At 42.6% G+C, this 23,871-nt stretch overlaps 1 protein-coding gene across 5 annotated transcripts in view; it reads left to right on the top strand.

The window, feature by feature from the left end:
• The window catches only part of ADGRG7 (adhesion G protein-coupled receptor G7), a 1,782,456-nt gene that overhangs the window by 589,390 nt on the left and 1,169,195 nt on the right, over nt 1–23,871 (top strand). The gene's annotated exons all lie outside the window — the stretch shown is intronic.

The following is a 23,871-nucleotide window of genomic DNA, read 5'->3' as shown; positions in this document are numbered from 1 at the left end:
GCCCAGTCCTGTAGTCTACATAAAAAAATGCACCCAGCCACCTTAACTAGGGAGTCCAATAGGGAAATAGGTCTATATTGCACTGGGCTGTTAGGGTTGCCTTTCTTGTATATGCACACTATGAGGGATTCTGATCAGGTATTTAAAAATCCTGCACTCCAGCGGGCTCTAAAAAGAAGTGTCAGGAGGGGGCCCCAAAGGTCAATGTTGGATTTATACAAATCGATTGAGATACCATCCGTACCTGGTGCTTTGCCTCCATTACTCACCTTCAAGGCCAGGATAACCTTGTCTAAAGTGAAGTTGGGATAAATCTGATTGAAAGGAAGTACCATCGTGGAAGGATCAATCATAGGCACTGGCGGGTGAAGTGCAGTAGCACTCTCCTCCCGGTGTAAATAGACGTTGGAAAAATGGGCTATCCACTTGGCCTCTGTAATAGCAATCTCAATACGAGGGCTGTCAGTTTGTGCTAAAAACGGGGAGTTGATGACACGCCAGAAGGCCGTATTAACATTCTTGAGGCTTGCCTCAAGTAGATCATTCTAAGTGTCCTCCTTCAAACCTTTTTTACGAAGTATTGTGGCAAGCTTGTATGCATGTCTACACTCCTGTACTTCCTCGATGTTCTTAGGTTGTTTACATAGGGCTACCTTTATACTCTTATGGGCCCTGGTGCACGCAGAATGAAACCAGCCACAACTCGCCTTTCCAGTGTTTTCTGAGTGTCGGTAAGCCCTTCTTTAATTCCTTTAGTAATTTGTTTAAATGCATCAATGACTTTATATGCCTTGGCAGTCTTTCTAAGCATGTCTCAAAAGTCTCGCTCTGGTCCATAATTAATTGTTTTAAGAATTTATTGGAGTTTATCATAGACCATCTTAGTGTGTACCCATTTAGGCGGGAGATTTCAATGTTCTCCACTGTTAAGACGCATTAGTTAACCCCCTGTTGAATATTGAGATTTATGTTCAGTGCGATACTCTGGGGGAAATGATTGTTAATTGTAATATCGTGAATAACAAAATTGGCAACTATCGCAGAGTAACAAGTGGGAAACAACAAATAATGAATTGCACTATTCTCTCCTCTCCCATTAAATCTGCACTTAACTGCAACCGGGAGAATGCTTGGTTCATTACAAAAACCCAGATCTTATTTGAAGAGTAACTAATTTAGTAGGTCCCCATATCCTGTGTGTGAGAAATGGGTAATGTCGCCTTTTACCGGATAAGCCAGCCACAGACCTTGTTGGATAGTAGAGGTCACAGTCGAAGGTTAAAATCACGAGCCCATAGGATAATCAGTTCTCGAGAGTCGTTTGAATGTAATGACCCAAGGTCAATAACTAGTTGATGTAAGACTGATGTAATATCCAGCTTACAGGCATTGTTATAAAAATGTATTATTACCAAAGTTGTTGGTATTGAAATCTGGATAGAAATTATTTGATAGTACGCTTTAGTGGAAATCACCGCAATGTTTAGGAAAACCAACTTGTTTGACACATAAGTGCCTGAGCCACCTTTAGGCCTACCACAGATCGAAGAGACCGCTGGGGAATGGAACGTTTTAAAACCATTAAAATGCATAGGTTCAACAGACCATGTTTCTTGTAAACAAACAATGTGAAAGCTGGACACAAAATGTAACCACTCAGTCATATTACTCTTGCGAGGTTACCCCGCCACGTTCCAAAATAGAACAGTGGTGGCTTGGAAAGTTGGGTTAATCTGGGTTTGATCCTCCAAGATGACTGTAACGTCCCTGTTAGGACTAGACTTTAAAAATCAGGAATCTCTGTCAAACAAGATATCAGTTCGAGCACACAGGCTATAATCAAGGGATTTATGTTTGCCTGCACCGGAGCCCTCGCTGATCTGCACAAATCATTCTCTGGTCCTCGTTATTAAAATGTGTCCCCTGATCTGGCTCCAGAGAAACAGGAAATAGTACCTTGGAATTAACTCCCTCAACAACAGTTTTTGCTACAATGACACTGTCATTTCTCTGTGTTGGCAAGGCTCCCACCCGTAGAGAGAAAATGCACGGTATAACCACGATGTATCTCAACCCATTGCAAACATGCTTCTAGATATAGTCCATTTGCATCCTGTTGAAGGGTCCACCTGACCTTCCTATGTGACTTAGTGTAACTGGTCTCCTTTTACCTATGTTCATCTGTTGGCATGCCAAGCACCGATTGCACAATTCTTTTGCAATCAGCCTGAATATGGGATTAAACCATTTTTTTCTGAATATCCTCACCATTACATTACTTCCTAAATGTGTCGAACCATGGGATTATTGTGTCATTGGAAACAACAAACTGACTGGTAATACTGGTCTCCTATCTACTGACATCCAAATGTAATTTGCATTTTTCTTACATCCTACTTTGATCCACCTTGTTGTTCTGCTTCCGAGATATCTTCCTGCAATCTTTTAAGCTTGTCCAGTGTATCAGCTACTGACAACAACATTGAGAAAACAATGTCCTCTTTGAATTTATTTGAGTAAGCCCTGTTAAATGTTCAAGCTACAATTGCACAATACCGTCCAACTTAGTGAGCAAATCTGTTTCTAACAGAAACATATCCATTGTCACTCCTGTGGGATGCACATTTAACAACTGCAATTTCTGCTGGTTTTTGCAGTGCCTCGAGCAACGAAAGCCATATTGACTATCTGTCAATATTAGGGGTGGGTGGAATTTGCGTAGTGGCGCTACGCAACGCTCCACTAAACGGTAAAAAATCTCTGCGAGCATGCAGAGTTCCGCGAACATGCGGAATTGCTTTTTCCGCCTGTTCGCAATTCTTTTTTCCTGTTCGCAAACGCTGTTTGCGTGCTCGGGGGGAAATATCTCACGAACACGCAGTTTGTAAGCGCGAACAAACAAAAAATTCTGCGAAGCCGCGGATCGCGGAAGTTTTTGCAATTTCACGTTCTCTGCGGAACGCAAAATTACCCAAATTCTGCAAATTCCGCGAGCGGAACAGAATTTACCGCCCAGCCCTAGTGAAAATAGGGCCATACGTATCAAAAAAGAGTTTTGCGATATTCAAATTGCGATTTTTAGCGAATCGCAATTAGAGAATCGCAAAATGCAATGTATGTAGGATTTGCTAAAAATGTTGCGAATCCTACATATTTCTTATTTGCGAATAACACATTGAGATTCGCAAATAAGGAATACCTTCCCATTCATTCCTATGGGCTAGGAGGCCCATAGGAATGAATGGGAAGACATTCTCAATTTGCGATTACCAATTCGAGAATCGCAAATTGAGAATGCAATTTCAAGGTTGCACAGGTGCCAAAAGGACACCTTGTTGCACCCCCGATATATGCATGTGTGCACATTTTGCGCACATACATGCCCTAAGGGCGTGCATGTGCGACATAAGGCACTTTTAAAAAAATCAAAGTGCTTTTTTTAAGAAAATTGCAAATTACCACCAACTTGAAGTTGGTGGTAATTTGCAATTCCTTAAGGCCAAATAGCAAATTTCTGGTGCTTCCAGAATTGCATTTAAGGAATCGCAATTTGCAATTCCTTAATTGCATTTGCAAAATAGAGAATCACAAATTTTGCAATTCTCTACTTTGCGATGGCCTTTAGGAATGATACATCCGAACAGGCTTTTTCCCATTCGCAAACGGGAAGATTCTGAGAATCTGCTCGTTTGCAAATGGGAAAAAGGCTTGATACATATGGCCCATAGTCACTCACAATTGGGCTATTAAACGGCAAGATCTTGTCAGGGCAATTCATTCACTGTTTCTCAGACATGAGCCATCACCAAACTTTATATAATCAGGCTCAATCAAAAGTTTGTCTTCTGTCTGGCCGGGGCTTGGTGTATAAGTCCATGACATCTAAACATTTATGCTTGACTCCCTCTTCATTGCAATCTTCATTTACAGGCAGTAGTGTGGATGGATCTAGAATCTGGCAGCACTTTAAAATGATATCTGCAGCCAAAATTCATTGTTCATACTTAGTAAGCCTAGTATGAAACATGTACTGGGTTTTTTATTTTGTTAGGTTTTGCTTATGAATTGAGCAAAATCTCAAAAGATTGAGGGACCATAACAATTAAATGGTATCCCATCAATATATTCTCACTCCTCTCAATGCTAAGTCCAATGGCTGCCACTGATTTAAGGCAGCCAGACAGTCCTGGTCTAGAGGGTCAAGATTTGTCAAAAAATAAGCCACAGGTGGTCTTGCATCTCCATGCATCCGAGTAAGCACTGATCGAGCACAGCCCTCCCTCTCACTGCAATACAATATAAGCATCTTACTGTAATCAGGCATTCATAGGCCTGGGACAAAACAGAGACTTTCTTTCAGCTCTAGGAAAGCTTTTAAGATCTTGTTATCCCATGGAAGTGGATCAGGCACATCTTTGTGTGTCACCCTTAGTAAAGTCTTAGGGCCTGATTCACAAAAGTAATCTGAGAAAAAATCCTAACTTTACGGCTTTCGGTATTCACAAAGGGTATTTAGGAGTATTAAAGTTAGGATTTTATTTCAGTTAAACTTAAGTTTTACTTAAGTTAAACTTAAGACCAAAACGTAAGTTTAACTGAGACAAAATCCTAACATTACTACTCCTAAATGCCCTTTGTGAATACTGAAAGTCGTAAAGTTAGGATTTTGTCTCAGATTACTTTTGTGAATCGGGCCCTCAGCCACTACGGATAAGTTTGTTATCCACTGTCGATAGTAGCCAGCCATTTCCTAAAACATTCTAACTTTAATGTTTGGGGTGGGTTCTTCTGTAAAAAGGTCTCGATTCGGGGGACACTTTCCTCGCTCCTTTCTCAATGATATGTCCCAAATTTTGGACCTCTTTCTGACAGTTTTGCAGCTTACCTGGAGACATCGTGTGTTCGTTCTCAGCTAGGTGGTTTAAAAGTGCGATTGTATGCTGTTTACAAGCTTCTTGTGTTTCTGATGCCATAGGCAGGTCATAAATGTATTGCACTAGAACTGAACTGTAGGGCATCTGCAGAAATTCAAGATTCTTTTACAAGATCTGGTTAAAAATGGACGGGCTGTCTGTATACCCTTCTGGAACTGAGCACCAAGTCAAAACTCTCTCTCTGAACACGAATGAGAGCAAGAACTGGCTATCCTAATGCAATGGAACAGTGAAGAATGCCTGACACAAGTCCACAAAAGTGAACTATATTGTGGTGCCCGCAATTTGTAAAAGTATGGTGGCTTGATTTCGTAACACAGGACAACATGGAACAGCCATGCTGTTAATCTTTCAGAGGTCCTGCTAAATCCGATATTTACAATTGGGCTTCTGAAGACCCATGATCAGAGACTTGCAAGAACTCCCAGAAATTTCTCTTAAGCTCCCTTTTCTCAACATGTCTTCAATTACTGGTGTTATTCCTAGAATTGTTTCTGGGCTCAAAATGTATGGTGGTTTTCTAGGATACACAGCATTAGGTTTCACTGTAACTTGGACAGGTTCTACATTTTTAATCAGTCCGATATCCTTTCCTGCAAAATCCCACACTTCTGGGTTTACTGTTTTCTAAAAATCTGGTGGCAATGCTTCAGTTGTTCTCGGCTCGATGGATACATTCCTACAGGTGTTTATTGTCGGGCCATTTATTAAATCTATGTCGTCATCATGTGTTTGAAACTCAACACCATCTGGTGTACAGTAAATAGTGCAATTTAACTTGCACAATAAGTCTCTCCCTAACAAGTTTACATGACTCAAATCACAGACCACAAACTGATGATTTTCTTCAAATAAACTCATCTTTGCCGGTACTTTTTCTGAAATTGGGTTGGTAATCTGTTTATTTGCAACTCCTGCAACTTGGATCTTCTTTCGTGAGAGGGGCAGATCTGGAACTTCGCTGTTCTAACAGTGGATCGGGTAGCACCAGTGTCAAGCAAAATTGGCACTTGGTGGCCATTAACTTCTCCTTCTACAAATGGTCCACTCTGGTCTGCCTCCAAGACTGAGCCAAGCACACAATTTCCTACCCCGTCAGGCACCATCATTGGGAATTATTAGAGCCAAAGCTCTCATTGTCCAAATTTGGGAACTGTTGAAATGGGTTTTGATTTTGAAACGGATAGAGAATGACTTTGGACATCGGATTAATGTTAATTCAAGGGTTTCCCACATTTTCTGGAACCATCTGGGCTTGCGGAACCTGCATCAACGGAACTTGTTTCTGCACTGGCACTTGCATCTGATCACCTCCCTGCATTTGGACATTTCCATTTACTCTATCTGGATTAAGTCTACACTCCCTCTTCAAATGCCCAATATTATTACAAAGGTGGCAAGGGGTCATTTTGTTCACTGTTGCAACATCTGCACCAGAATTCAGATCAACTTGAACACCTCTGCCTTTATCCTGTGAAACATCACATCCTCCTTGAACATTTTGAGTCTGCATTCCAACACCTTGCATTCCACCTTGATTTGCTGAAAATGACTGATTCTGGATACCTTTCTGAACGAACTTCATCTGTGCCAACATCAATTTCTCCTTAAGCTTTTTCTGCTTCATTTCTTCCTCATCACTTCAATACTTTGCATACCTCAAAATCGTATCCAATGATTTGGTCCACTAGCAAATCACACTCTGTTGTATGTGTGCAATGATCTTAATCCAATAACAAACTGTGACATAAAAAAAAACCATATCACTTTATTTGGGGTTTTCCCTTCCACTGTGTTTTTGGAACACCTTAAGCAACTGCTCATAGTACTCATGCACTGATTCTTTTGGTTTGTATGAAGTTATTTTAATCTTCACCCTGTCAATATCCTTTGGAGGAACTGTGTCTTTCAGAAATGTAATCACTGCTTCATATTTTTCTTGACTACCGGAGATGGTGCATTAGTGTGAGCATTACTTGTTTGCTCTGCAAGTGGCCGTATTACAATAACTTTACATTCGGCCCACAAATCATTTGCCACTTTTGAAATCTTAACAAATCTGTCAACTTGCATCTACCACTGTGCAGGCTTGTCCCTCAATTTTGGCAAATTATTCATAAATGCTGCAAGATCTCCCCTGCTCCATGGTACATGAACATATGCTCCCCCCGGTATTTCTCTCAATCGATAAGCTGAAGCTTCTCCTTCATCTTGGGGACCTGTCGGTGGTTTAATGTTTGTTTCACATGCCTCTAATTGTTTCTTTTTCTTTGTCCATGTGCTCAGTAATTGATCAAATTCACATTTACATACACATTCCCGAAGAACGCATTGTCTCAATACATTCATCATCTAATTGCACCCCAAAACATTTCTGGAATGGAATACTTTTTGAAATATCAACTTCATATTTTCTAGCTAATCCTGCAAATTTATCATGAGTAACTGCTATACGTCTGGTAATTTCCCTTACACAGATAGATCAACTCCTTTTCTTGGTACTGGTTCACTTGCTCAAGATCTATACATCACCTGATAATTTCTTCTAATTGTATTTTTAATCTCGGAACATTTACTGTTCTCTCCTTCTCTGTCTGCTGTGTAGTGGTAACCTGATTCTCTATCTTTATATTCTAGGCCATTTCTTTAAACCATGGGGGAAAATCCCACCCTCATATAGTGTAGTCTTGTCCTGTGTAATTATTGTTTTAAAGACAATCCTCCTCCCTTACCTCAATGAGTGAACTGTTTTTGGTGGTATCCAAGCAACAATTTGTGAATTCTGTGATATCTGAATAAATCCTGTCATGAGTGCTCCTCCAACAACTCCTTTAGCTACTGCATTTGGAACAGCATTAATCGAAACAGTCATTGTGCGAATCTCTAATGGCTGTGCTGTCACAACCCTAGTAACGGTTGCAGGTACAGTTACAACAGAAGCAGTAACACCTGGAAGCATTACTGTAGAAACATTCTCAATTTGTCTAGGCACAACATTTGATATAACAGGTTGTACAACAGGCTGTGCCATCTATAATGGTCTTTTGATCTGAAATGTATTTGGGTCAAAAGGGGCTGTAGCCACTTTTAGATTAGATGTGGAAGTACTCTCAGCATTTGTCAGAGGGGCCACAAAAGGTAGTTTAAAAGCACAGCTAACAATGCATCCAAAGTTCCATCACCTGAATCGCTCTCTGAATTTGATTTCTTTGCAGCTACCTCATCATCTTCTCCCTGTCTTATTCTTTTTTGTCATCTCAGTTGTCATAGTAATGGCCCGATACAGCCTAGTCCCTTCAACTATAGTTTTCCTCCATCTCTGCTGTTGCTCATTCCATTGAACATCTGCAGATTTACACACTGCTCTTCTAGTTTTATTGTGGTATTTCTCTTTAGGATGTGCTGTTATCTCCCAAATGTTTTAATGCTTCACGTTGTGTGGGTCCAGGTGGTGGATTCATCTTATATAACTTTTCTTTCAACTTTTCAATTACTCTTAGTTTATATGTACCATATCTTGGAACGCTCAAAGGACCTTCCTTTTCAGTGATATTGCACCATTAACTAAGCCACAAACATGAATGTAACCCCACATTCGTTGTCATATGATGTACAGGTGTACCTTCCGGAGGTGCCTCTTCACATTCCCATAGCGGAATTCTCACATCTCCCCTTACAGTACCCTTAAAACCTTTAAAATATTTCATGATTTTAGATTATTCAAACAGTTTGTTAACAACGTAATTCAAATTGACAAATGTTTTGATTCTATTCTGTAAATGTTAAAAAACTTCTCTCCAATCCCATCAAAGCTTTAATACCTAAACGCTCGCTAACCAATCTCAATGCGGCACATACACAACAACCGACCTGTATCAACGAAGCACTATGTATCATCATCAACCAATCACAGCGCAACTGTACACAAACCCACCAATCTCAGAAGCGGCATACTATTACGTATGATCTCACTTATTGCAGCAGCTCACCCTCCTTTATAATTACTATTGTTCACACAATTTCTACAACTTTAAGAAAACACATATAAACAATCATTGTCTGCTCCACTAAAGAAAATAAATAGCAAATTAATAATTGCAATATTGAGGTATTTACACCCTCTGACTTTTTGCACAAATTTTCACAAATACAAATGAAATCTCGACCAGCGGGAAGTCTCACTAATCAACGTAGCTTCACCTTTTGCACAATTTGGTTCTGCCAACATCAATCAATATTAATACATTCATAACAGTTCATTATAATCCATTTCTTAATTGTGTAGTCAACTGTACCTCACGACCTACACCATAAGTCTCTAGCAGACAAGAAAAACCATAAAGTGAATTCTACACTTATCTCAATATCCCGGGATCTTGGGCTACGTCGAGCCTGATAACCTCTTCAACTTCTTCACAATGAGCACATAAACGTCAATTCAATTCAATATATTTATTAAGAATTTGGATCTCTAATGAGGTCCACTTAAGGCATACATGAATAGACAAGCTAAAAATACCAACAATAATTACAATAAAATCACTTCATTAAAAACCATTGTATCTGCGTCACTACAACAGTTTTGTATAGATAAAGAAATACCAATAGTGGCACGGAAGAAGCAGAATACAAAATGGAATTATATATTTATTGAAACAGAGAGCAAAGTTGCGATAATTTGATTAATATTTTTACCCCAGCAGATGGCGCAAATCAGGGTTTATAAAATCTAATAGGTATCCTACTATAGCAGCCTCACATTAAGTCCTAAAATGAATAGGATCAGTCAAGTGGCAGCAGTGAGGTTATAAGCTAGGTAATAATTCGAAGAAACTAATCACCTACTGAACCGACTGCATATTTTCCCTGATGACAAAGATTTAAAACAAATTTTACAAGGGCAATTAAGTAAGTCAACGAGTATATAAGAACGTTACCATAACAAATCAGTCAAAGTAAAAACATGTGCAATTTAAGAGAATGACAAAAAATTGCTGCTTCATATAAAAACATTTTTTAAATAAAGTGCATCATATAGAGGCAACAAAATAGCAGCAATCATATAGTTAGAACCTATACTGCGGCAAAAAGAAAAAAGATATTAAATACAAGTACAATTCAGAAAAGTCACATACCGTAGTAGCATCATATAAAAACATGTTATATATAAAGTGCATCATAAAGCAGCAAAGTCTTTTCCCTTAACAACGTATATAAACGTCAATAATTCATCCAACTGGAACAAGCGACGATATCAACAACAATCACAACTGCAGCGCATAACCTTATTAATGCTCACATCTCCATTACAGAAACCGCCTTTGAAACTGCACCTTGTCAGTCTTCAGATTCTGGGCTTTGGCATTCAGGCATAAGTAAACTGTCCCTCTCCTACCAATTTGCTAAACTGGAAAACAGGGATTAAAAGTCACGGTTTACCAGCATCAGAGGTAACCCTTGCAGCTCACTTCTAATGTGATGGATCTTTGCCATTGTTTTAGAGGAGAAGAGGATTTTGGGCCAGATGTACAACACTTGCATTTTGCGACTCGCAAATTGCGTCGCTTTGCGAGTCACAATTTGCGAGTGGCAAAATGCTATGTACAACAGTGTCACAGACACTGTTAGCGGTCCCAATGGGGTCGCAAATTGCATGCCTCATCAATATTCATGAGGCAAGCGCAATTTGTGTCCCCATTGAGAATGGCTAGCACTCCCAGGGATGGTGGCCTGCTGGGGTCAGCTGACCACCATGTCTGGGACTACTTTTTAAATAAAGCATGTTTTTTTAGGTCTTGCCTATGCAGCGCACATGCGCTGCATAGGAGACCTTTAGCCGTCATTCAGCTCTTTTTCGAAGCATATACTCGTGCTTGTGGTGGCATACACCTTGCGGGAGCACGCAGGGGTGCGCCACAAGCACGAGTATGTACTTCGAAAAAGAGCAGACTGCACGTGCACGCACACACGCACTCACCACTCCCGGGCTTGATAAGATAAGAGTTTAACGTGTTTTCTCAGGTGCGTTGTAAACCTTACCCGATGTGCTGTCTCTCTATCTTAATTGAATTACTTTCAAATGAAAGCGACTAATATAAAGTAGCAATGACGAGCACAAGCATGAGTGCTTTAAAACAGCTGCTGCTTGTGCTCTTTTGAAAGATGGGAAATTACAGGTTTTCAGAACATGCAGTTTCAAGTCTTCACTATAATTGTTTCTTTTATTTGTTCTGCATGTATTTATTTGCATATAATAATGTAGTATCCTCAGAGCATTAGGAATAGCCACAAATCGTTAAACTCTGCAAACGTACAGGCTTTATATTTGAACCATTGTCACAATGAAAGTTGAGCTTTAGAGTACTCACCCTAACTGCAAATGCCTTGCATTAATGGCTGACTCACTCTCACTGACTATCACACTCTCACTGAGGCTCTCACACTCTCACTGACACTCTCACAGACTCTCACACTCTCATTGACACTCTCACTGACACTCTCACTCACACTGACACTCTCACTCACACTGACTCACTCACACTGACTATCTCACTGACTCACTGACTCTGTCACTCACACTAACTCTCACTGACAGACTCTCCCACTCCCACTCTCTCACTGACTGACTCTCCCACTCTCTCACTGACAGACTCTCACTGACTGACTCTCCCACTCTCTCTCACTGACTGACTCTCCCACTCTCTCTCATTGACTGACTGACTCACTCTCACTGACAGACTCTCACTGACTGACAGACCCTCACAGACAGCCTCTCACACACTCTCTCACTGACTGACAGACTCACTCTCACTGACTGACAGACTCACTCTCACTGACACTCACTCTCACTGACTGACTGACTCACTCTCACTGACTCACGGTCACTGACAGACTCTTGCTGACTCTCTCACTCTCTCTCACCGACTGACCCACTCTCACTGACTGACTGACTGACTGACTCACTCTCACTGACAGACTCTCACTGACAGACTCTCCCACTCACTCTCACTCACTGACTGAAATCCTGTGGGATTGACCGCGCCACTCAGACAAGTCCACCGACAGATGTTCCAATCTGGCTAAACAAGATCATGTCAGATTTTCAGACCCAGGTAGAATTATTGATTATTAATCAATTAAAGCCGGTCACAAGCAGACTGGACAAAATATTAAGTGAGATAAAGAATAGAGTGTCTAAAGACCCCTTGATAGGTGTGCCAAGTACTCACACTAGCCCCTTAGTGACCAACTCAGTCACCAAAAGGGTGACCAATGCCAATGATAGTAGGAATACACATACAATTTTAGCACAAATTCATGGCCCTCCAACCTCGCACGGACAAGTGGCTAGCAAAGACACCTCTAGTGAGAGTAAACGGTGCTCTGACAAAGGTCCAGGGAAACAGAACGTAGATGCACAGCCTCTGCCCCTGGCTGGTCCTATAATTGATGTAGTTGCCCACGAAGAGAGGCCCTCCCCTATACATAAGCAACTCCCCACGATAAACCTTCCCCCTGAGGCATGCCCGTTGGTTGTTGTGTTCGCAGGGGTTCCAGAACTTAAAGAAGCACAGAAAGAATCTCATGAGGAGTTAAAAAATAAACTCATCTTTTGGCTTAATCAGAATAAACCTATTGCCAACAACCAGGATGGGGAAATCCTCCTGGTTAGACGAGTGAACTGGATAGGGAGGAGCCCAAAAAATATTGAGGGAAACTGTATCATCGCAAACTTCAGGGACAGCAGGGTGGTTGAGCATATTCTGAGCCCGGGACCCTCTGGAAGTATGACAAGTATAAGGCCCCTGCCACTTAGTTTCTTTTACTCAAGGCATCAGGTATTAAATGAGGGACAGTATCATGCTTGGAGACACGTGGAGGGACGACATCCTGGCTTAAATAGAGGTCCGAATTTTTCCAAACAAGCTATGGGGGTATGGGATGGAGGACACGCGTCCTGGGTTCACAGGTTCGCCCCACTAAGGTCACTAGAGGAGATTGATTGACTATTCGACTCTCACTCTTCTTTAGTACAGGCCGATATGGACTATCTAATATCTGACCAGGTAGGCCTGCTAGATGAAGTCACTTTGGGATATGGCTTATCCACTGAAGAAGGGCGGCCAGCATCTGGGGGGGACAGGCCCGGGATTTTAGTAAAAACTCAAGGAGCTTCAGATACTCTTGGTGCGGGTTATGTACAAACATCCCCCGAGTTAGTCACTACAGTCACTAAGCGAAGAAAACAGGATAGTGACACACAGACACAACCCCTTGGAAAGGATAACGGGGGGCGATTTATTATCAGCCAAGAATTGGAAGTGGCAGGGCCCGTTACCATTGAAAAAGAGGGTCTGAGAATTATATCGTGGAATATAGCAGGTACTGCAGGAAAATTTAACAACAAGGAATGGCAACAGTTTATGACCCCTTTCCATATCATCTGCCTGCAAGAAACCTGGGCCACGGATAATACTCACTTCCAAATAGCCGGTTATAAATGCTTTTTCGTACCCGCCCAGAAAACCCCCTCTGGCAGGGCCAAGGGCGGCCTGCTAACATATATTGATCTTAATATAGAAGGCAAATGGTCCAAGGTGGATTGGTTCACGTGGAACATACAGGCCCTTAGGTTTAGAAACAAAGGGTTGGGTCTTGTTTTGTTCAATGTGTACAATGCCATTGCCTCGGATAATGATTTTTCTACTCTGAAGGAGTTGGATGCCAGGTTGAAACATGAACTCTCCCTAGCCCAGGGTGCTTTGGCCCCTCTGTTATTGGTCATGGGAGACTTGAATTGCCACTTGTGCCCGGGGTTGTTCCCCTTTAGTGCTAATTGGTCTAAATGTCCCATAGAAAAGGGTCCCCATTTCAGCCACTCTCCAAGTGGCATGGAATGGGGTAGGCTGATTCATTCTTATGACCTTGAGCACACAGTTGATATGATCACCCTGGGTTCGGACAGCACTCTCCCCCCCACTTTTAAGGGGAGAGGGTGCTCGTCCTATATAGATTACATACTTGCCTCGAGAGGCTTAAAAAGTCGCATTACCAAGGTAGATATCGAGTGGAGCCCATTTAGCGACCATAACCCTTTGGTTATGGAGCTCCTGTACCAAGGAAAACAAAAAACTAAGCCAGTGGATAGCACTACTATGGAATGTGTGACGGCACAGGGCAGAAGGCTTAAGTGGGCAAAAATAGATGAGCCCAGATTTTACAAAATCCTGATGGAAAAAGGCAAGTCTCTCATTGATGAGTGCTTAGACCCGTCGGTGGCTGGGGCTTGCCTTATAAAAGCGTTCAACCAAATAACGTGCCTGGTGAACGAATTATTGTCGGCCAAGGCCCCTAAGAAACCTCACCCAGATTCACCAAAATGGTTCGATAGGGGTTGCACACGAGCACTGAAGAACCTAAAAATGGCCCTGAGTGGCAACCCGAGGGACCAGGCTGTAGTAAAGACTTGCAGGTCAGCTTACAGGAAGGAGCTAAAAAGACGGAAAGTCACACTGCAGGTGGAAGCATGGGCGGCCTTGAGGGAGGCATCCGAAAACAGGGATATTACTGAGTTTTGGAGACTAATAAACTCCCCTTGTTTTCAAGACAATAATGCCCCGGAGATCGCCTCAAATATCCTCCCCGAACAATGGATTGCCAATTTTGAGGGGCTATATAATCATGGGAAGGAGACTCTATTAAAGGAAAAGGGGACAAGCAATATGAGTAATGAAGTGGTCTTCTCTTTGGAAGAGATTAGATTGGGTATTGAGGGACTCACCAAGAACAAAGCCCCGGGCCCAGATGGGACCCCCCCAGATTTATTCTTGAGTCAAGTGGATCTCTGGGCCCCTACTGTAACTAGAGTGATAAACGCTGCTATAATGACTGCTTTGCCACGATCCTGGTCAACGGCAATTATAGTCCCTATTTTTAAGAAAGGGAGTAAAGATGATCCCCAATGTTATCGGCCTATCTCTTTGATAGATGTCACTGCTAAAATCTTGGGCAGGGTAATCTTGACCAGACTGACTGAGTGGGCTGATGATAATAGTATAATCTCAGACGCCCAGTACGGATTCCGGACTGGCAGGTCAACCAGCGACCAATGCCTGAACCTATATATGCTGGTAGCAAAGTACACCAAGACCAGCAATGAAGCTATGTATTTGGGGTTCATGGACTTGGCCGCCGCATTTGACCATGTCAACAGGAATAAGTTATGGGCAATAATGAGTCAGTTGGGAATTGACCCCGGGTTAATCCATATGTTGAGGGAATTACATAGCGAAACCTCGGCTAGGGTACGGTACAACAAAGATGGGGGTTTGATAGAATCTTTTGGATGCACAAGTGGAGTGAGGCAGGGATGCATCTTAGCCCCTTTTTTGTTCTCACTGTACATTAATAACCTGGAACAATTCCTCAATAATTTGAAAGCAGATTGCCCAAGGGTCGGGACCCGTAACATTCCAGTGCTGCTGTACGCAGACGACGCGGTCCTGTTGGCACGGACCCCCAATAGCCTGCAGATCCTCATCGATGGGTTTGTTAAATTCATGGAGACAATTGACCTGTCTGTCAACTTAAAAAAATCATATGTAATGACAGCAGGCCATAGGCCACTGACCGGTTTCACCTATAGGATTGGCACCCATATCCTTGAAAGAGTGCAAACATTTTCATATTTAGGGGTGCTATTCGATGAATCTCTAAAATTCACATCCCTCGCACAAGAAAGAAGTGGAAAACTGGTGGCATCTTTTGGTGCAATTTCCGGCTATGGGAGAAAAGTTGGCCGGTGGAGCCCTGAACAAACAATAAACCTGTATGGTTCAATGTGCTGCCCAAAAACTATGTATGGTTCAGAAGTATGGGGTTTTATAAACTTGGATGGTATACAAAGGGAAGAAAACAAAATACTTCGTTCAATATTGAACGTTCCCAATTGCACGCCAGCTGTTATTGCCCATAAAGAACTTGGAAGACCCTACATAGAGGATTTGATCAAGTTCAGACCAATTCTGGCCTGGCTTAAATTATGGACGAATCCTGAAGCAGCACTGAGTAGGATGATCATGCAAGATTGCCAGGGAAGAGACAAATATCTGAAAATCCCATGGATCAGCTATATCAAGAACACTTTGGAAAATATGGGTCACCTAGAGATGTTTCTCAACCCTTTATCGATTATAGTACAGGATAAACTAAAATTAAAGAGAAGTTTCCTGGAACTAAGAGCAGCGGACAGGAGCACACTAGAAGAGACTAAACCCTCGGTGAGCGCCCATAGCAGGCTTGTAACAACCAGGGGTTTGGAACCATACCTGTGTGTCCTTCATAATGCCCAAGAGAGGTTTTTAATGGCACGTTTTAGGCTCAATTTTTTACCTTATTTATTAGCAGAACCAGCTGGTTTTAGTAGGTCAATTGAGCAGAAGGGTGACTGCAGCTGCCACAATAGGTCTCCGCAGGACACCCTTCATTTTGTACTTTTATGTCCTATTTATAGCCTCCCTAGACGTAGATTTTTGATAGGCATTCTGAAAAAGGAAAGATTTACTCGGGCCAAGGAGGCATTGATTTTTCTACAAAGGGCTAGTGACCCATTGACTCTATGTGCAGTGATAAGTTTTTTAAAATTTGCATTTAGACTTAGAGTCTCTAGAGGGTAGCTTTAATCAGGAAGACTGTAGAATTGGCAGTTTGTTAGTTTTAGGTAACCCATTTTTGAGGATTGTATGTGACTAATGATTTATTTGCACACTTATAGTATCATTCAATGTTCTGTAAACCGATTTAATATTGTTTTAATTGTATATATGTGGAATCTTTTATGATGATTTTTAACCATCGAATAAAGAACTATTGATTGATTGACTGACTCTCCCACTTACTCTCACTCACTGACAGACTCTCCCACTCACTCTCACTCACTGACTGACTCTCCCACTTACTCTCACTCACTGACTGACTCTCCCACTCACTCTCACTCATCTCACTGACTCACTCTCACTGACAGACTCTCACTGACAGACTCTCTCACTGACTCTCCCACTCTCTGACTCAATCTCACTGACTGACTCACTCACTCTCACTGACACACTCACTGACTCACTCTCACTGAGACTCTCTCACTGACAGACTCTCCCACTCTCTCACTGACTGACTCTCCCACTCTCTCCCATTGACTGACTGACTCTCACTGACTCTCTCACTCACTGACAGACTCACTCTCACTGACTCACTCTCACCGACAAACTCTCACTGACTCTCACTCTCTCTCACTGACTGACTCACTCACTCTCACTGACAGACTCTCTCACTGACTTACTCTCCCACTCTCTCACTGACTGACTGACTCACTCTCACTGACAGGCTCTCACTGACTGACTCTCTCTCTCGACAGACTATCACTGACAGACTCTCCCTCTCACTCACTGACTGACTCTCCCACTCACTCTCACTCACTCACTGACTGACTCACTCAGTTTCACTGACAGACTCTCACTGACACTCTCTCACTGACTCTCCCACTCTCTCACTGACTGACTCACTCTCACTGACTCACTCACTCTCACTGACTCACTCACTCACTCTCACTGACCGACTCTCACTGACTGACTCACTCTCACTGAGACTCTCTCACTGCCTGACTCTCCCACTCTCTCACTGACTGACTCACTCTCACTGACTGACTGACTCACTCTCACTAGCAGACTCTCACTGACTGACTCACTCTCACCGACTGACTCACTCTCACTGACAGACTCTCACTGACTGACAGACTCTCACTGACTGACTCTCCCACTCTCTCTCACTGACTGACTCTCCCACTCTCTCTCACTGACTGACTCTCCCACTCTCTCTCATTGACTGACTGACTCTCACTGACTCACTCTCACTGACTGACAGACTCTCACTTACAGACTGACTCTCCCACTCTCTCTCACTGACTGACTGACTCTCACTGACTGATAGACTCTCTCACTGACTGACTGACTCACTCTCATTGACTCACTCACTGACAGACTCTCACTGACAGACTGACTCTCCCACTCTCTCTAACTGACTGACTGACTCACTCTCACAGACTCACTCACTGACAGACTCTCCCACTCTCTCACTGACACTCTCAGACTCTCACACTCTCACTCTCACTGACACTCTCACTCACACTGACTCACTGACTCTGTCACTCACACTAACTCTCACTGACAGACTCTCCCACTCTCTCACTGACTGACTCTCCCACTCTCTCACTGACAGACTCTCACTGACAGACTGACTCACTCTCACTGACAGACTCTCACTGACTCACTCACTGACAGACTCTCACTGACTGACTCTCCCACTCTCTCACTAACTGACTCTCCCACTCTCTCTCACTGACTGACTGAATCACTCTCACTGACTGACTCACTCTCACTGACTGACAGACCCTCACTGACAGCCTCTCACACACTCTCTCACTGACTGACAGACTCACTCTCACTGACTGACAGACTCACTCTCACTGACACTCACTCTTACTGACTGACTCACTCTCATTGACTCACTCACTGACAGACTCTCCCACTCTCTCACTGACTGACTCACTCTCACTGGCTGACTGACTCACTCTCGCTCACTGACTCTCCCACTCTCTCTCACTGACTCTCCCACTCACTCTCACTGACAACTCTCTCACTGCCTGACTCTCCCACTCTCACTGACTGACACTCACTCTCACTGACAGGCTCTCACTGACTGATTCACTCTCACTGACTGACTCACTCACTCTCTCTCACTGACTCTCCCACTCTCTCTCACTGACTCTCCCACTCACTCTCACTGACAACTCTCTCACTGCCTGACTCTCCCACTCTCACTGACTGACACTCACTCTCACTGACAGGCTCTCACTGACTGATTCACTCTCACTGACTGACTCACTCACTCTCTCTCACTGACTCTCCCACTCTCTCTCACTGACTCTCCACTCACTCTCACTGACAACTCTCTCACTGCCTGACTCTCCCACTCTCACTGACTGACTCACTCACACTGACAGGCTCTCACTGACTGATTCACTCTCACTGACTGACTCACTCTCTCTCACTGACTGACTCACTCTCCCACTCACTCTCACTGACCGACTCTCCCACTCTCTCACTGACTGATTCACTCTCACTGACTGACTGACTCACTCTCACTAACAGACTCTCACTAAATGACTCACTCTCACTGACAGACTCTCTCACTGCCTGACTCTCCCACTCTCTCACTGACTGACTGAGTCTCTCACTGACAGACTCTCACCGACTGACTCACTCTTGCTGACAGACTGACTCACTCTCACTAACAGACTCTCACTAACAGACTCTCACTGACTGACTCACTCTCGCTGACAGACTGACTCACTCTCTCTCACTGACTGACTGACTCTCCCACTCTCTCTCACTGACTCTCCCACTCACTCTCACTGACCGACTCTCCCACTCTCTACTGACTGACTCCCTCTCACTGACTGACTGACTCTCACTGACACTCACCAACTCTCTCACTGACTGACTGACTGACTCACTCACTCTCACTGACTCACTCTCACTCTCACTGACTCACTCTCACTGACTCTCACTCTCTCACTGACTCTCACTCTCTCACTGATGGACTCTCTCACTCTCTCACTGACTGACTCTCCCACTCTCTCTCACTGACTGACTCACTTTCACTGACTGATTGACTCTCTCTCACTGATTGACTCTCTCTCTCACTGACTCTCTGTCACTGACTGACTGACTCTCGCTAAAAGACTGACTGACTCTCGCTAAAAGACTGACTCACTCTCACTGACTGACTATCCCACTGACTCACTCTCTTTTACTCACTGACTAACTGACTCACTCTCTCACTCATTCACTCTCACAGACTGACTCTCACTCTCACTGACTGACTCTCTCACTCTCACTGACTCACTCTCTCACTGACTGACTGACTCTCACTGACTGACTCTCTCACTGACTGACTCACTCTCTCACTGACTGACTCACTCTCTCACTGACTGACTCACTCTCTCACTGACTGACTCACTCTCTCACTGACTGACTCACTGACTGACTCACTCTCTCACTGACTCTCACTCTCTCACTGACTCTCACTCTCTCACTGACTCTCACTCTCTCACTGACTCTCACTCTCTCACTGACTCTTACTCTCTCACTGACTGACTGACTCTCTCTCACTGACTGACTGACTCTCTCTCACTAACTGACTGACTCTCTCTCACTAACTGACTGACTGACCTTCGCCTCCTGTTATTTATGCCTCCCCATAACAAAACAAGCATTGGCATAGCCAATAGGTTTTGCCTTTGGGACCTTATAAGTGTTTAGCCATGCAACAGTTGATGCTGTTGTACCAATGATATTGTGCTGCATAACTAAATACTTATGAGGTCCCAAAGGCGAGACCTATTGGCAATGCCAATGCTTGTTTTTAAATGCAGCCTGTTTTCCTTAAAGGAAAAGGAAACTTTTCAGTTTCATTTGTTAAGGGCAGGCAGTGGTCCCTGGGACCACTGCCTTCTCTTTAAAAATATTTTCTCACCTACTCACAAAGGGGAAGGGGTCCCCTGGGTACCCCTTCCCGTTTGTGAGTAGTTTACCACCTACTTCAAGTAGGTGGTAAACTGCAAGTGTTTTGCGACAAACAATAGTACATGGCAGTGAGTCTCACTATTAGGAAGGGACGCCCCTTTCTAATAGCGTTTGTACATTCCATTATCCTTTTTTGGGGTTGCGAACGGGCTGATCTCCCACTTGCGAGTGCCAAAAAGGGTCGTACATCTGGCCCTTAAACATTACTTCAAATAATAATCACAATAACTATTCTAATTTTTAGTCAATAAAGAGAATTGGTATATGTTTGAAGGGTTGTAATAATCAAAACTTTTAGTATACCATCTTTATAGCAAATAGGAAATTAATTTCTGATTAATCTGAATAGTCAATATAAGAGAGTAATATAAAATCAATATTGATTAAGCAAATCATGTAATAATTGTAATAAAGTGCATACCATGAAGGAAAAAATCCCTTTTCTAAGAAACGGGGGAAATTAAGAGTGAGTCAGAAACAGTAAAGAGTGCTAGTCCGAGAGAGAGTTCTCATTCTCAGGTGGAAGGTCACATGATTCATGACTTCCATTAAGGTGGCTACAAAATAGCAGCCCAACAGTATGCTATCGTACATCGGAGGGAAGCAAATGGTATGAAGGGCAATGTCGGACCCTTAATGAAGTAAGTCACATAGGGTGGAAGGGGAAACATGATCCCGCATAGCGTAGCATTGTACCCTGACCCACTCCCAGGTTATGGAACAGGTTATTGAGGAATGACTCCGTTAATCAGAGCTGTGATGTGTAAGAGAGCAGGGCAACAGTGTCTCACCATTTAGGCACGGACATGTGAAATTTTCACCAAAATGCCAGAGATTTGAAAGGAGAGAGAAATGGGGGTTCCCAGAAATGCACAGTGTGCATTAAAGAATCCACCACTGGACAGTATGGTACCGTGGTTAGACAGATCATTAGTTCCACATGATCGAGGTTGGGGGCATATGAGAAGTCCTAGAGTGGGTACAAAGTATCTTGATAGTGGTGCAGTAATGCGACACACACTGGGCACATGAGATAAACCATGGCAGCACCGGGTGATACTATAGGAACATACTGATTACTAATTCAACACAATGAAGGTTGGGGGCATAATGGAAGAAGAGATGTGAAACTCATAAGGGAGGGGATAGCTCTAATAGCTCCAGTAACAGGGAAGTCAACATTGGTTGATAACAAACAGGGACCACATATTTTGGTGATCTTCTCTTTTCCCCGTGCAGTGTGTGACTACAGGGCGACGCTCCCATTCCTGCCCCGATTTTAGAAGAATCTTAGTGAAACTTGGGTAAGGAGTCCAGAGATGGTTTTAATGGAGATGTTTTGGGTTTGTTTTTGTGTGTGTTCATATGTGTCCTCCACCTTGTTATTGCACCCAGTGGGTTTGCAAGATAAATCACTGGATCAGTGTATTATATGTATGAATTGCAATGTGGAAAGCACCAGCTGCCTACCCTCAAGTGGTGTGGTAATGATTTTAAGATTTTTCTTCACAAGTAGTTCCTGAGAGTGTGTCCGGAATTGGCAAGTATGGCCATTGTTGGATCCCCTAGCTCCACTTAGCATTGAGTAGGGAAGGGTGTAGTACGGGGAGTAAGAACAGGGATCTTCATCCTGACGAAGGCAGTTGACACTTAGGGGTGGCCGGAAGGCCGAAACATGTGGGTGAATAAAGTATTTAGGAGTGCAGGGTACTAATTGTCTAAGTATACCCCAACTGTCAATGTTTTAACTGATAGAGGCCCAGAATAAAATAAGGTGGGTACACCATTAGGTAGTTTTAAGATTTTTGTGTTTGGAGCATTCCATTTTTGAAGGGCTATTTTGCATTGATAAAATAATGTTTTTTTGCTCTACTCTTAGCGTTGGTCTGCACCAGAGTGTTGAAACAGGCCATATAATGCAGCATGGCACATTTTAGAGGTGAGGGCAATTTTAAAACCACTGAAGATTTTCCAGAGAGGACTGAGGTGTATTTGATTTTCCGCTTTCTTTTTGTGTGTGTTCAGAAATTTGGAGTTTGTTAGAACCCATAAAGAGTTCTAGTACGAGAGAGAGTGAGAAAAGCATGAAACCATAGCATTTAAATCAGCACAATAAGATCAAAAAATCAAAGCAGAGAACTTTCTGTAAAGAGAGGTTCAGGAAACTCAATAGAGTGTCAAAGCAATGTGACAAAGTCTGGGTCTGGGTAAAATGGAAAAAAACATGTTGTCACCTAGTCTAGGAGTACACTCTATTATGGACATCACTTTTCACAAAGCTTTTACAATATGGTGCTCTTTTTGACTCCGTCAGCCAATCATTATTCAATGGTCTCTTGGGGGCAGGATCACTCCTCATCTTCTCACACAAATACAATAGTCCTCAGACAGCAATGTTATGTTTGGATCTAATTTATATCAAGTATGTACTCACGTGGAGTTTGCCTCATTCAGGCTTATTTTCACACACATGCACTAAACCCTTAAACTTCTAATCTCAATTTCCTACACAGTAAACTATGTAAAAGTCGAACATCTGTATTAATGAAAAAGAGTATTTTTGCAGTATCACAATTAAGGGGGAAAACAAGTAGGTTCAAAAGTCAAATTCACGTTTTAAACTCTGCATTTCATAGAATAAAGTCTTCACTATCCCATTGATCGACAAATCTTTTTTATATGTAAACAGTGGTCTTTGTATAAGTAGAAACATTCTGCGAGAATACTTGAAACTAAATAAGTAACTTAATGATAAAAAAGACAGACAGGTTCATGGAGTGGTCAAGAATCAAACTTTTTATATGTATTCAGCATTTTCTATTCAATCTTGTTTTTCAAGCAGCATTGCTTTAGTCATTTTGAAGCCTAGTATGCTTAAATAGACCAGCTTACAGTGTTGTGCATTCTGAGTCCATTCTTTTTAATGAAGCTTGCACATTAATTCTGCACATATAATTAAAACCAGTTTATTTTAAAATCTCTATAACAGCCTCAAAGCATGGGTGCCCGTAGGGGGGCTCTTCTGTGCACAAACTGTGTCATCAGATATCATGACTGAATGTCAATCAATGACTTATGAATCTGGACTGATCAATAAATGGACATAACTTACAACAGACAGTGGCCGTAATGGTAATGACCTTTTCACCTGCTCTTTCTGAAGGTTGCAGTAATACCGTGAATAGTGCAAATGCCATTAAGTTACCTTGTAAACGTCTGACAAAACATGTTGATATTTCTTGATAATTTTGGTATTTTGCTGTGTAGGTAGCCAAATCATAATGATTTGAGATCAAAGT

This window comes from Triturus cristatus, chromosome 8 (genome assembly GCF_964204655.1).
Source record: "Triturus cristatus chromosome 8, aTriCri1.1, whole genome shotgun sequence".
In the NCBI taxonomy this organism is placed as follows: domain Eukaryota; kingdom Metazoa; phylum Chordata; class Amphibia; order Caudata; family Salamandridae; genus Triturus; species Triturus cristatus.
The sequence above is the reverse complement of the archived record's forward strand: the minus strand, read 5'-3'. Positions and strand labels throughout refer to the sequence as shown.